The 13,645-nt window shown below is 40.4% G+C and overlaps 1 long non-coding RNA gene across 5 annotated transcripts in view; it reads left to right on the top strand.

Moving 5' to 3' along the window:
* Positions 1–13,645, top strand: part of LOC137481847 (uncharacterized) — a 38,567-nt gene that overhangs the window by 12,030 nt on the left and 12,892 nt on the right. The window contains exons 4-7 of one of the 5 annotated variants that reach the window (XR_011003713.1): positions 2,163–2,263; positions 7,670–7,784; positions 8,346–8,391; positions 9,339–9,501. The exons of 1 other annotated variant lie outside the window; for it this stretch is intronic. This is a non-coding gene — a long non-coding RNA (uncharacterized lncRNA). The remainder of the gene's footprint in view (positions 1–2,162; positions 2,264–7,669; positions 7,785–8,345; positions 8,392–9,338; positions 9,502–13,645) is intronic. 3 more of the 5 variants (XR_011003712.1, XR_011003715.1, XR_011003714.1) reach the window with 3 other exon arrangements.

The following is a 13,645-nucleotide window of genomic DNA, read 5'->3' as shown; positions in this document are numbered from 1 at the left end:
TGAGGTATGTCTACACAAATCTATGAATGTATATTTGGATAGATTTTGCCATAGCTCTTTGAAAGTCTGGCCTCTGTTTTATGAAGTTTTTGATTTTTTCAGTTGTGAGAACAGAAGAAAATGATTTGGTATTTACCTTGCTCCTTCACATGCCAAACATCTCAAATTGAAATAATTTCTGTATTATAGTAACTCATTCAGTCAGAGAAACTTAATGCATTTTACTCACTTGAATATTTTCACCATCATAATACTTTTGTGAACTAGTTAAGTGTTATTTACCCCATTTTACAGCTGAAAAACACAGATAAGAGAGATGAGAAATGACATTTTCAAAAATTACCTCTAAAAACCATGAGTGTGAAAATTCAGGAGCCCCTTTTGAATGCAGAATGTGAAAATTCAGGAGCCCCTTTTGAATGCAGATATCAGTCATTTTGCCAGTGTGTCCTAAGAAATTTAGTAATTTTGGCAATGCATCTTGTGACTCTTACTTTTTAATTTTATTTGCACTTTCACCATATTATTTCAAAATGAAAACAAATGTGTACTTTATTCATCAGCCATCAGATCTACTAAGAATAAATAACACAATACTGACTTCACCGTGCTGGTGAGTGCTCTGCTTCAGCTGTTTATTTAGTAGTGATGCTATTTATAGAAAGCTCCTTCATTTGATGGTGTTGCCAGTAACACAGATGTCCCTTGAATGCACTCTATTTTAAACAGAGGTGAAAGGCTAAGGAAAATATAAAAGAACCCACCTTTAATATTTCAATTTAACAATAACAAGCAGGGTGTGGCCACCCTGAAACTGCAGCTTGTCAAATGCTTGGGAGAAGGGAAGGGTGGGAAAGCTCTCTGCTTACCAGTTCCACAGTCTCGTTAGTAAAAACACATCTGACACCAGTGATTGTGGCCTGAGAGATACAGTGAGAATGGGTGGTGCTTTTAGTAATTGCTGTGAATAAACAGTCTTTCTAGTATGTAGAATGTAGCCATGGGATAAGCAGCATTGTGAGTGTTACTGTAGTTATATTTTAGAAGCTGTGAATGAAAACTCAAGAATTCTTAGCAGTTTAAAAAAAAATCTTTAAAATATTGTTTTTGCCCCAAGGAAACTGTGAGACTCTGGACATAAAGCTTATGCAGAAAGTTTCTTCTTTGTGCTCAATTTGCTGTCCTTAAGCTGGGCACAGTGTTTAAAATGAGACTTACTGGCTGCAAGTTACAATTGCTCCTCTTTAATAGTGGTTTAATAGTAAATGAAATTCACAGCAACATGGGAAGGTCAAAGACAGAAAAAATGCACATTTTACACATGGATAATCCTCCCTGGAATAACTTGCACTTTGTATTCACTTGTTTTTTAGGTGTTCTTTTGTAGGTGTGTGTTCTTGTTGTTTGGGGGGAGTGTTGGGGGTTTTGTTGCGTATTTGTGGTTCAGTTTTGTTTGTTTTTAATTAGAGAGTAACAATCTGAACTTTCTGTGAACAGAAAATTTAAGGCTTAAATAATATGTATTTACCTGAAATCAGCTTAGTAGAAGCTAAGCTAGCTTCATCTTAGCCCTGGAGAAAAAAAAAAATCACATATATTTCCAGCCAGAATAGACTTCCAGTAACCCACAGTTACCCAGAACTTGCTCTCCAACATATGAGGTCACCTGGAACAAGTGCTTGATTTTTTGAATTCTCCTTTTATTGGGATTTATTCATTTAGTTCTGATTCAAGAGGAGTTAGGAATGAAGAAAAAAATATGAGTGTTGTGTAGAATCACAGCTAATGTGTTCTGCTATTCCAGAAGACTCTACCAAATAACTTCCACTCTGTTTTATCTAACTATGAAGGAATTTTATTCTGAGAAAAGGGAGTATTTTTCAGAGTGTATAGAATGGTTGAGTGTCTGCCATAAAATAGACTGGTCATTCCTCCAAAAATGCTACAAGCAGGTTGTAGGAGTCTAGTATCTAGACAGATTTTGTCTGGGCTCATTCAGCACATGGAAAAAATATTTCAACTCATTTCTTCCCAAACTGACACCACAAAGCCATTTCATTTATTTTTCCTGACATGTTGTTGTGTTGTTCAATACTGAATGTAGTGTACCCTGACTTTGGAACAAGCTCGTAGGATTGAGCAAAACTCATTCCTTTTCACAGTTAGAAGGAAAAATGAGATCACAAAAGAGAAAGTTAGCTACAGAGCAATGATTGGGCTCCTTGCACAGAAATGTCAAGCACACCTGAAGCAAATTACTCTGGTAAGGCTTGCTAGCCACATACCATACAGCTATTTTTGTTGCTTTCTATACCTTAAGGTCTCCTACAATAAATCCTCACCTAGTGAGAATCTAGTGGGTTGTCAACTTGAACAAATTATACTTCTGCTGATGACACAAAACTGTACCTCCCCATCTGGGTCATCTTCTAATCAATGCAGGAAAAGATCAAACCTCTTCCAGAGATAAACAGCACTAAAAAATTTGCAGTGAAACTAAATATTACAACTTTTTGCCCCTGCAACTTCCATTTGGGTGGGGTGGGGGAGGAAGGAAGACCTGCAGCCAGCTCAGAGAAGGCTGTAGTGTTTCTGGAATGAATGGGAAGAGCAGGGGTGTAAAACTTAACTGTTATCTTAGGCAGGAGTCAGGCTTTACTTGAACAAGGGAGCTCTCTCAGAGTTCACTACTGAACTGTGAAGGTAAAAGGAGAACAATGTGCGTTACAAAGAAGTTCAAAATGTGCAAAAAGTTTGGCTTACCACTATTCTTTTGTCTCTGTGATTCTCTTCAATCTCATACCCATGTTAGCAGCTAGGAAGAAAGAAAAACCTATTTTTACACTGATCCAGTTTGCTTAACACTTTGCTCAAATTGCTGCATAAGCAGGACCTGAGAAAAAAGTAAATCAATTATGGGAAAATTCAGGAAATGCAATGATAGCAGAGGATCCTGATAAAATGAGAGCAGAAAATCTGCAAGAAGAAGCAAGTCCATCATAAATGTGGGACCACCAAAGCGTCCTCCCTCCAACAGAGTCTACTTCGAAGGAGTTAGCAAATAATTTAATCTAGAACTGTTGTTCTTTTTCTAGTCAAGGACTACTGCAAAGAGATCGCAGTTTTTCCAGATTTATAGCTGACAAAATAAAAGGTCTTTCCATATAAATCTTATCAGAACTGGAATTGCTCTTTTCTCACAGTGGCTAAGATGAGTGGCAGGGAATTATCAGCTTTCTCTCGTGTCTTTTATCATCTTTTGTGAACCAAGATATCTGCAGATGCTTCAATATCTGGGCCTCAAAAATAATTTCTACAAAAAAGAGTGCCAGTAAAATGTGACCACTTAAGCAATCCTAGAAAATGTGAAGGGCAGAGGAGATGGATGATCCCTCCTAACTGAAATCCTAATTGTCGTTAATCAACCATGAATTAACTGTGAGTCACAGCACATCAGGGGTGCAACCATGGGCCTCAGGAGATCTGAGCTTGTTTCCTGCTTTATGGCAGATCTCAGTCTCTGAAGCTGGACAAGTAATTTAATCACTGTTGGCCATCTCCAGCAGGGGTGATCAGCTCTGACCTTTTGCCTCTGTTGCCTCTGCAGACTAAAGGCTCCCAAAATGTGGCAGTCTGTCGCTACAGTGCCTAAGCTCTGTACAGCCTGATTAGACAGGGGCCCCTTGCACAGTCATCTGGCAAACACCATAACACAGTTCATAAATAATCATGTTTTACAATAGCCCTTTTCTTCAGTTCCCGAGGAGAAGACGTAACACATTGTGTTAAAGGAGCAACTCTCATCTGGTAATATTAAAAACGTTCTGAACTGCTCTCTAGTCACCCAAGGAGTCAGATGAAGTTGTAAAATCCCTTTCAACAACTTGGTGTGATTTTAACTTGTCTTAAAGTCTGAGCTTGGAAATTCTTCCTTTGAAGAGAATTCCTTTGAACAACTAAGGTATGAAATAAATTTCTCAAAATGTTCATGGTCTTTCAGGGTTCCAGGTTTTGTTCTGATATTTATCAATGCCTTTTGGCTTGCCAGAGCCTTTCTGGCTTGAATTCATTGTTTAAGAGGGGAGGACAAAGTCAGCTATTGCATGTATCTTTAATGCAAAGTGAGTTATTATATGTGCACTGCAAAATGACAGCAATGACTGTCTGAACTATCCAGGCACAGAGAGCTATTTCTGTCAAATACTTATGACTGAACACATGCTCAAAGTAAGATCTTTGTTTAGTAAATATTGAATATTCCCTAGTCCTTTATATCCCGTCGTCATTTCCTTTGTACAGCTTGCAGCTGTACTTTCAAGCCAATGTACAAAAGTAATTGGTTAGGCAGAGTTCAGAAGTGTGTTTAACTATGTAACAGAGATATTTTTGATGTTTTTTCCTCTCAACAAAATTCACGGAGTTCTGTATCCAAACTATCCTGCATCCAAACTGGCCTACACCAACATCTTCTGTGTATGAAACAGTAGATTCATTCGTTATCCATTTAGTGAGTATAAATATACTGTAATGCACATATAAATCTATAACTATAAATACATACATATCTACATAAATATATATTAAGAATAGGGAATTTGGCTGCCATGTAGTCAGTTTGTGGTTTTGGAAAGCCACAGGCTTTAGGGTGGAGGTAGCCATTGTATTGCATTAGCTATTTTCTCACAGTTTAAGAAGCAGCAGCTCAGAACACTTTGGTCCAGACAGTAAAACACCCAACAGGAAAGCAGCTCCTCCATGTAGACCCATGTGTTTCACCAGGCCTCTGAAAAGAGGTGGGTGGAAGGGGATGTTGGCTAATTCATAGGTGGTCACAGGTTCCTGTGAGTTGGGCAGGAATGGGAAAAGAGGGAAATTGTGTAGTGGTGAAGCCTTGCAGGAAGGAGCATACACCAAGGAGGGTGAGGAGGACTCTTCACCCTCAGTCTTCACAGGACGTGCTCCATGGCAATGTCTCTGTGTGTGTTGGGTTTCAGAACAAACATGGAAACCACAATATTGCAGGGTGGTTTTGTCAGTTTTGAGTTGTGGGCAGAGCACACAGGTTTTGGATTGAAATCTTTATTTTATTTGCTGCACAATTCATATTGAAATGGGTTCCTTTTTTAGTGATTTTTTTTTCTGTTGTGTTGTTCCCCCCCTGTGTGTTTTTGTTCTCTGAGTTGAATGTGCCAATGACTAACACTGACAGAGTTAATTAATTGAATAGTAAACATCTGTGTTAGGGCAGCTGCCTCTCTCAATCCTCACTCTCTTTTTAAGCCCTGCCAGAGGACTTGGGCTGTGTAGGGCTGGACAGAAGAGGAGTTTGGATGTTGTTAACAACTCTAAGTTAGGAAATGTATTGAAGGTGTAAGCACCACTCAAGTATGCTGCTGAACAACACTTGCAAGGCAGCATGATTCAGCTCAGTGGCCTACAGGTGGAAGGCAAAGCGTTATTTTCACTTTTTTTTGCCTTGTAGAATTCATATGGGCTTCAAAGTCAGGGGATGAAAACCTGCAAATTCTGAAAATATTTAAACTCATTACTTCCTGAGAGTTGTTCTATAAATGATAACAGAAATTCACAGAAAAAAAAGTAATTAAAAAAAACCCCAAACAAACTGACCAACAACTTAGATGAGGTGGAATTCATGGTCAGTTCTCTGGAAAGAATCCCAGCCTATGCATAGCAATCCTGAATGGGTAGTGTTCAGCAGGCAGCATCCTATTTTCCATCCTTACCAACTCCAATTGTTGTGATTCATCCAGAGATGGTTTTTTCCAGTGTTAAGATAATGGAACAGCAAAATCTTCCATGAATATAAAAGTCAGAGCCTCTGACTGAAATTGAAATTATTCTTTTGAAAGAGTAGCAAAAGAAAGATGATAAATAGCATTATCACACTAAGGAAAGCAATACATTTGCAGTGTCAAGGGTATCAAACCAATGATTAGCAAATTCAGTTTCAAATTAACCTCATTATAAATTGTAACTATAAAATCCCTTTTGAAAAATTACTTCAAAACTGAACCTTACTCCAGACAAATAGCTGGAATTTGACCTTCTTGTAATAGCTTTATTTTTTCCCTTTTTACTTTAATTCATTATGATATCACCAATAAATACAGCAACCTGTGTCTTCTGCCAAAATACTTCACAAAATATTATCTGTCTTTCAGGGGAAATGGGGAGATGAGTTTTGTTTGGTTTTCTTTTTACAGTGAATGTAAAAAGAAAATAAATATTATTTAACATGTATTTTATGATTCAACAGTCAATTGTTTTATTGGTGTTTCAGTGCCAATTCATTACATCACAAATTATGTTGCAGGAATAAAACTGCTTCAGGAAGGCTGAGACCCTGGATCACAGCCCACAGCTTCACAGTCCTATCCCCTGGTGGGAATTTAAACACAGTGTTCCCCCAGGTGCTGCCGTGGGGTCAGCAGCTCTCCTGGGAGCTCGGGCATAGATGGGGTTCTGTGGGAGTTGCACAGCTTTAGCCCTGCTCACAGACACCATCCAGGGTCCAGGAAGGGAATATCTATCTATTTTCTTCAGGCAGAATACAGAGTAGCAGCAGATCTGTATAATGGCTTTTCTGCTGCACAGCTCCCCAAGGCTATTGCTCAGCTGGAAGCAAGGGTGGGTGAGTCAGCAGTCTGTCTCTGTCCTTAAGGTGTCCTTATTCTGTGCACTATTTAGGCAATAAAACTGTTGGATTTTTCATTCAGATCCATGATGTGTGGTGGTGAACATACTGCATTGCTATTTACAGAATAAAAAGTTGTCAGTATAGCAAGAAGGGTGGCTCTAGCAGCACAGATTTTGAGGAGTAATTTTTTTTTTCTTTTCTTAAGACTCTGGATTATGCTCTCTCAGTGTTATCTGGCTCTCTCACCTGTTCCAGCTGCACTAGCAGGGTTGTATTTAGTTTTCAAGGTTCAAGGTTACCTTGAGGCTGGACTCAGACCATGGTCAAGAAATGTAAACATGTGAAAGGCATGTGAACACGTTTGGGAAATGCCATATGGTGTTCTTCCTCCTCCCCATCCTTGCTAGTGAAAGCCTGCTGACATTTTTGCCTTGATCTCTCTAGGAAAGAACAGATAAGCAATAAGACAAAACTGCAGCATAGCCGGGCTCAAGCTCAGATGAGCCTTTATCCCTCCTCTGAAAACCTTAATCAGGCCAAGCTTGCATGGGACTGGTGTTTCCTGACTTATTGTTCCTGCCTGTCCTTTGCGAATCATGGAAAGAAACATATCCCAGTGCTGTCAGAGGTGCATCCAGGCTGCTTTAACCTGTTTATAGTGGCTCTTGGGGTATGTCTGCACTGCTCAGTAGAGATACCTGTTTTGGCTACAAGCAAGTTTCCTCCAGAGCCTGAACCAGTACAGCTGTGCCAGTGGGGCTTTGCATTAGACTAATTGTCATGTGCTGCTACTTCTGTGTGGCCTCACTTAGGGCTGTACAGCCCCACTGCCTGCTGCAGGAGAATGGAGGTAACTCTCAAACAGTTCTACCTTGTGGGGCACAAAGCTTTGCTGTCTTCATACATGCTTAGGATTTCTTCTAATTTCAAAGTTTTTAGTCTCTGTAAATGCTTCAGCTTATTTTTGTCTTTCATTTTGACAAACTCACAAACTCACATCCTTCCCGCCAGAGAAATCAGCCCTCACTGTTGCTAGCAGTGCTGAATTATGGTCCTGCAACGGGAAGAGCTGTGGATCTCCCAATATCTTCATTTCTGATGAAAGAGACTGCCATCCAACAGTCAGGTATGAGGCAATGCTCCTGTTCTTGCTCTAGAGATCCTGTTCTGATGATCAAAAAGCCCAGCATCGTGCAGGATTGCCCTGGAAGCCCCAGTGCTTACTGAGAATGGCTGCTTTCAGTCCTTTTCTCCCCAGCTCCCCTGCTGGCCCAGAACCTTCCCCTTTGCACCTCACCGCTTTCCAGACAGCATCTGCTGCCCACCAAAAGTGGGTTGTTTGGGCTCTGAAGAGGGCAAGAGATACATGTTTCAAATATAACAGAAGTATGGAATTCACAGGGCTGTTGCTTTGTACATCTCCAGGGAATTCAGAGCTGTATTGCAGTGCCCAATTTCCATAGCTGATTGACTGATTTAAGGGACTCAGTTCCACAGCCAAGTCTCCTGTGCAGCATGTGACTGGCTGGAGGGTACCCCACATATTGATTTTACTTTGAAGAACTGATCGCTCACCTGCAACTTCTAAAAGTTTAAATTTAGTTTGCTATTATTTGGTTTCTCTTGTCTGAAAATTCCCCTGGTAAAAACACTGTTCTTGCTTTTGTCTGCTTTCCTGCTTCCTCAGCTGCCTCCAGCCCATTTGAGCTGTACCTCTTGCCACCCTGGTTCATGTTAGTAAGTCACAGAGGTGACCCAGAATCACCTAAATCAAAGTTAAAATTTCTATCAAGGTTTCTATTTCAATTTCTAAATTGTAGCCACATTTTCCAAGGTAAAGCTCATCTATTTCTTTTCCTTCATTCTTATCCTTACTTCTTTTTTTCACACTTTCAGGCACAGCTCTCTGAAAGCTGGTTTCAGTGTTGATGTAAAACTTTAACAGTTGGCATTTGGTCTTACTCCCACTCAACATTTCTTTATTTCTTTAGCTGTGATCCTACAACTGTGTGTGGGCTTGTGTTAGAAACCAGATCACTGAACTGGTACAACATTTATCAAGGCAGGGAGGGAGGAAGAGAGGAAGAACAAACTTCTTAAGTTGACTTCACCAAGGTCTCTTAGAGGATTCACCTTACTTCTCTCCCTGCATGGCTTTCTCTCCCTCCTCCTCTCTCTTTGCCCACCTGCTGCAGTCCCACCTGCCACCTGTAGATCACATTTCTTGCAATCAGCTCCTCACACCCTGTGTTTACAGAAGTTAACAAAGTTAACATCATGTTAACAAAGCTTTCTGTCTTTGTCTTGTGCACCTTTTCACCAATACAGAGAAAAGTGTATTTGTACTACTGAGGCACATAGCACACAGAAAACAAGCAGCACATCAGGTTAAACCAATTGCAGTTCTGTATTGTAAGGAGGATGTGTTAATGGGGCTTTTCAGACAAGTCTGTTTGCCTCTGAGTACTCATGGGGGATGCTGGGTGGTATAATGATAGAATTTTCACATGACCAGAATTTTATTACATCATTTGTTAGCATATGGAATGCCACAAGGGAGTTCTACTTTATTTAACATAGTAACAATGAACAGCTGGCTGCATTACAGTCCTCTGTGTCAGAGAGGACACAGTCAAAATATATTAGTCTAGTTTAAAACATTCAAATTACTTTTTTGTAGGCTGGCCAGTATGCCCCATGAGTGAGCAAAAACAAGGAAAAGACAACTCAATAGTGGAAATAAAATGTCAAACATAATGAGAGCCTGAGGTCCAAGCAGAAGAAATGTTGCTGTGAAAGGTGTTAGAGGGATTTAACCTATTTAAGAAACATGGATTTTAAAGGTATCTAGTTTCCAGGACTGCTCTGTTGTCTACCAGGACTTATTAAGCCAAGATTTATATATGATACAATGTTGGTATCACTATTCTGATAAAATTATGATTTTACTTGCCTGAAAATTCCAGTGTTAAAATGTCAGCTATTAGCTCCTTTTGTAGCACTGTGAGTGTAGCAGGCACATTTGATCATTCCCAGCTACTGGCATTGCCTTGTTTGCTAGGGTTGTTCTGAAAGCACCTCTGCTCCCTTCCCCTGCAGTCATGTCAGACAGCATCACTACAGCTGCAGTGAGGGCACTAGACAGCTCTGACAATTTGGACATGTATTCTATAGAGAATTCTAGAACCTTCTGCACATTAGCACCGTGTGATGTGTCCCAAAAGTTGGCATGTGCAGTTGCAGCCCCTGTAATGGCTAACAGACTGTGAGCTGCTTCTTTCTCTGTGCAGCCTTTATCAAGTTTCCTAGTTTTTCCACGTCTCAGCTCACCAACTAGAGAATTAGGATTAAGCATTCATTTTCTCATGCATTTTGTTGGATGTGATCTATTCCATAGCAAAACAGAAATACCCTGCACAAACTCCCATTCATGTAGGATTTTTAGTGAAGTTTACTCAAGTACATAAAGTATTATACAAGTTAATAATAGGAAGAAAGATTTCACTTCTTGACAGTTTGTGGTATTACCCACAGACTTTTTCAGAGTGCTTTGCAAATGTAGCTTTACAAGCTGAAAAGGACATTGCGTTCCCACAGTTGCTATAAAAAAATCTTTTTGTAGTATTAAAACATGGGATTGACAGGAAGCTTCCTCTCATGATTGGCTTGATTTTTGTTGTTTTAAGTATGCATGGTTATACCTTGGCATTGGTATTTTTCTAATAGTCAATACAATAGCACTGCCATTAGCTTTTCTTGCCATTAGGCACAGTCAGACATATTCAGCATGTCCAGTCTTACAGGAGCTGGTGTCTTTGGGCATTGGTGTTTGCAGTGCTTTTTCCCCAGCTCACCTGCTATTCTGCTTTGGAGGCAGATGGCCAGAACAAAGAAAGGGTTTCCAGATTTGGCCTTACAAACTGCTGAATGAACAACCACTTGAGGTTTTAGTATACAATTAAATGTAACTTAGCCATACGTAAATGGCCAGATGAAAGGGGATTCAAAATTGGGAAGGGAATGAAAGAAGAGCAAAATGCAGCAATAGTCTTGAGGTATCAACCTCAAAGGAGGTTTTCAACCAGATATTCATGTTTAAGGTTGAACAAGTGGATAAAGGATTGAATGGTATCTTACAGATTTTTTTTCCTTCAGAAACACTTTTCTGATCTGTCCAAGATATTGAGAGGGAAACGTTTTCCTCAGTCCCAAAGTGAAATGAAACAGAATTCATCTTTATAGTACCTCTGAACCAAACAGAGAATGACAATGTCTCACATCTTACAGTCACTGATGAGGAAAGTGAGGACTGAAGGTGGTCAGGGTGGGTGAAATTTGCTGCTGGGGTACATAACTGACAAATGCACTTTTGGAAATGGACTGGAAAACACAAAATGCAAAGGTTCTGCCAGTCTGCAGCAAGAAAATTACATTCCAGCCTTTCAAGCAAGAAATGTTGAAACACAAAGCTGCTGCTTTTAAACACAGCTCCTTGTGCAGAGGTGTTAAATCAGTTTATTTACTTAACAGAAACATGACTAGAATCTGTGAGGAGGAAGGTGCCTGCCTTCTGCAGCATCCCAGCTGAGGAGACAGGCAGCAGGACATGCAGGCAGTGCTGGTTAAGGGGAAAATGAGAACAGTAACTTGACTCAGCTCAGTCTTGTGACGGGAACAAGTGAATTAGAATAAGAGATGTAGAATTTCATGTTGATTTGAACATTTCAAATTACAGAGAGGACACAAATATAATAAAAATTTTATTGTCTTCAGAATAATGGGGAGATTTATTATGGCTTTGTGTGACAGAAAATGCTGTAATTAAGACTGCACTATAAAAACAAATGTGACAAGAGCTATTTTTAAGGTTCTCAAACTCTTTGACAAATTCTTCTTTTAAGCTTTCTTGCTTCCCCCAACAGTTGAAAAAATAATATGATGTAACAAAAAATCATAATTGCAAGCCCTTATAAAGCTTGTTAAAAAAAAAGTAGAAAATTTAATAAAATATATATTCTGATTCCAGTTTGCATAATTTATCAAAAATTAGTTTAGAAGCACCACAGTAGGGCTCAATGGGAAAAAGTAGCTCCCATGTAGGATTTTTCTATGCCTACATTTTTAGATAAAGAATAGCTTGACACAGTTGTTGCCTAAAAATATGCATCCTGTATATTTCAGCACTGAAGAGGTAACATGTATTGCTTGGTATTCCCTTTTTTTGCAATTTAGCATTGCCCTTATAACAAGCTTTGATGTATCATGTCACTTTACAAAGTCAGTCACTCTTCACTGTTTGGTCAATGCATGTTTTGCTGTACAGGGATGAAACTAAGCAGGGCTTAATTGATGATTAGGTTTGTCTATTTGCATTATTTCTGTAAATGATCCCAGGTGGGCTCTCCTACCTGCTGGGAGGATACTCAGTAGTTAGAGTTGTAGTGATAAATAGCCTGCAAGTAACACATTTTGTAAACCAGAGTGTATTTAGCCTCTGTGTTTTCATTAGAGCTATTTTCCAGACACCTAAAGTTCAGTTTGTTTTTTGAGAGAGACTCCACAAGTATAAACTAGAGCTTTACTTTTTATTATTTGTAAATGTTACATGTTTTATTGCTGAAGAACTGTATCAAAACTTTACACAGGACATTGAATTCAGTGCTGGTAAGGGAAAATGATCCATCCTCCCTATGTAGAAAGCATTACATCATGAAGGGATGGAAACAAAGAGCTCTGAGGGACTGGGATAGGCAAACTTCCCTCCACTCACAGGAAATGGGTGAAGCCTTTCTTGAAATTATTATTCAGACATTTTGTGCTGTGAAGGAAATGTCTCCTGATAGCACAAGCTATTGGTTTCCTGTTGTGAACTAACAGTTTTGGCATAACCAAGAATGGACAGGAAGGGCAAATGAGTGGGGGTCATTGGAAGAACTTATTTTAATGAAAAGACCAGACCAAGTAAGTGGGAAGAAATTTGGCCTGAAATAAAACCCCTGAAATTAAAATGGGAGAGGGGGAAGGGGGAAGAAAAGGGCTCAGATGCTGATTTCTACAGTGGAATTAAATATTAATAACACCAAAAAAAAAAAAAAAAGTCCCCCATGAAATGTTCACAGGGTTAGCAGGGGGAGCTCTGTTGTTGGGCAGGAAGTATTGCAGGGGGAGAAAGCCCTTTGTGTCCTACCTAATCAAGGGCCTAATTCAACAAATATATATCCGGCTTCTACACTGAGGAAAGCAATTTTTGGAAGGTTTCACAGATGCGGAATTGCTTGGGTTTTTTTTTTTTACAAGACCTCACAACAGAGGCACTTTCAAGTGTTCTTTTTCAAGCAGGGTGTATAAATAGCAGTGCCAGCAGGTCCCTGCACTGCCTGAGTGCTGGGCCAGCTGAGTGTGAGCCTTCCAGGCAAAGGGAACACAGGCAAAGGCTCACACGACATGTCCCCTCCCAGCCTGCTGCGACAGCAGAGAGGAGGAGGCTGCCCTGGTCTCTCCTGAGGTCTTTGGGGATCTGTGCCACCTCCACAGCCTTGCTGAGGCTGTGCCAGGACTGCCCTCCCAGGTGTGCTGTTGGCTGTCCTCTGGAGGGAACAGTGCAGAACTGGTCACAGCTCCAGAGCCTTCCTCCTGGAACATCATCACTCCAGCTCTTCTCGGGAGGGGACAGTGCAGAACTGGTCACAGCTCCAGAGTCTTCCTCCTGGAACATCATCACTCCAGCTCTTCTCGGGAGGGGACAGTGCAGAACTGGTCACAGCTCCAGAGTCTTCCTCCTGGAACATCATCACTCCAGCTCTTCTCGGGTTGGGACAGTGCAGAACTGGTCACAGCTCCAGAGCCTTCCTCCTGGAACATCATCACTCCAGCTCTTCTCGGGTTGGGACAGTGCAGAACTGGTCACAGCTCCAGAGCCTTCCTCCTGGAACATCATCACTCCAGCTCTTCTCGGGAGGGGACAGTGTAGAACTGGTCACAGCTCCA

Source organism: Anomalospiza imberbis, chromosome 13 (genome assembly GCF_031753505.1).
Source record: "Anomalospiza imberbis isolate Cuckoo-Finch-1a 21T00152 chromosome 13, ASM3175350v1, whole genome shotgun sequence".
NCBI classification, from domain to species: Eukaryota; Metazoa; Chordata; class Aves; order Passeriformes; family Viduidae; genus Anomalospiza; species Anomalospiza imberbis.
This window is presented reverse-complemented; position numbering and strand designations above follow the sequence as displayed.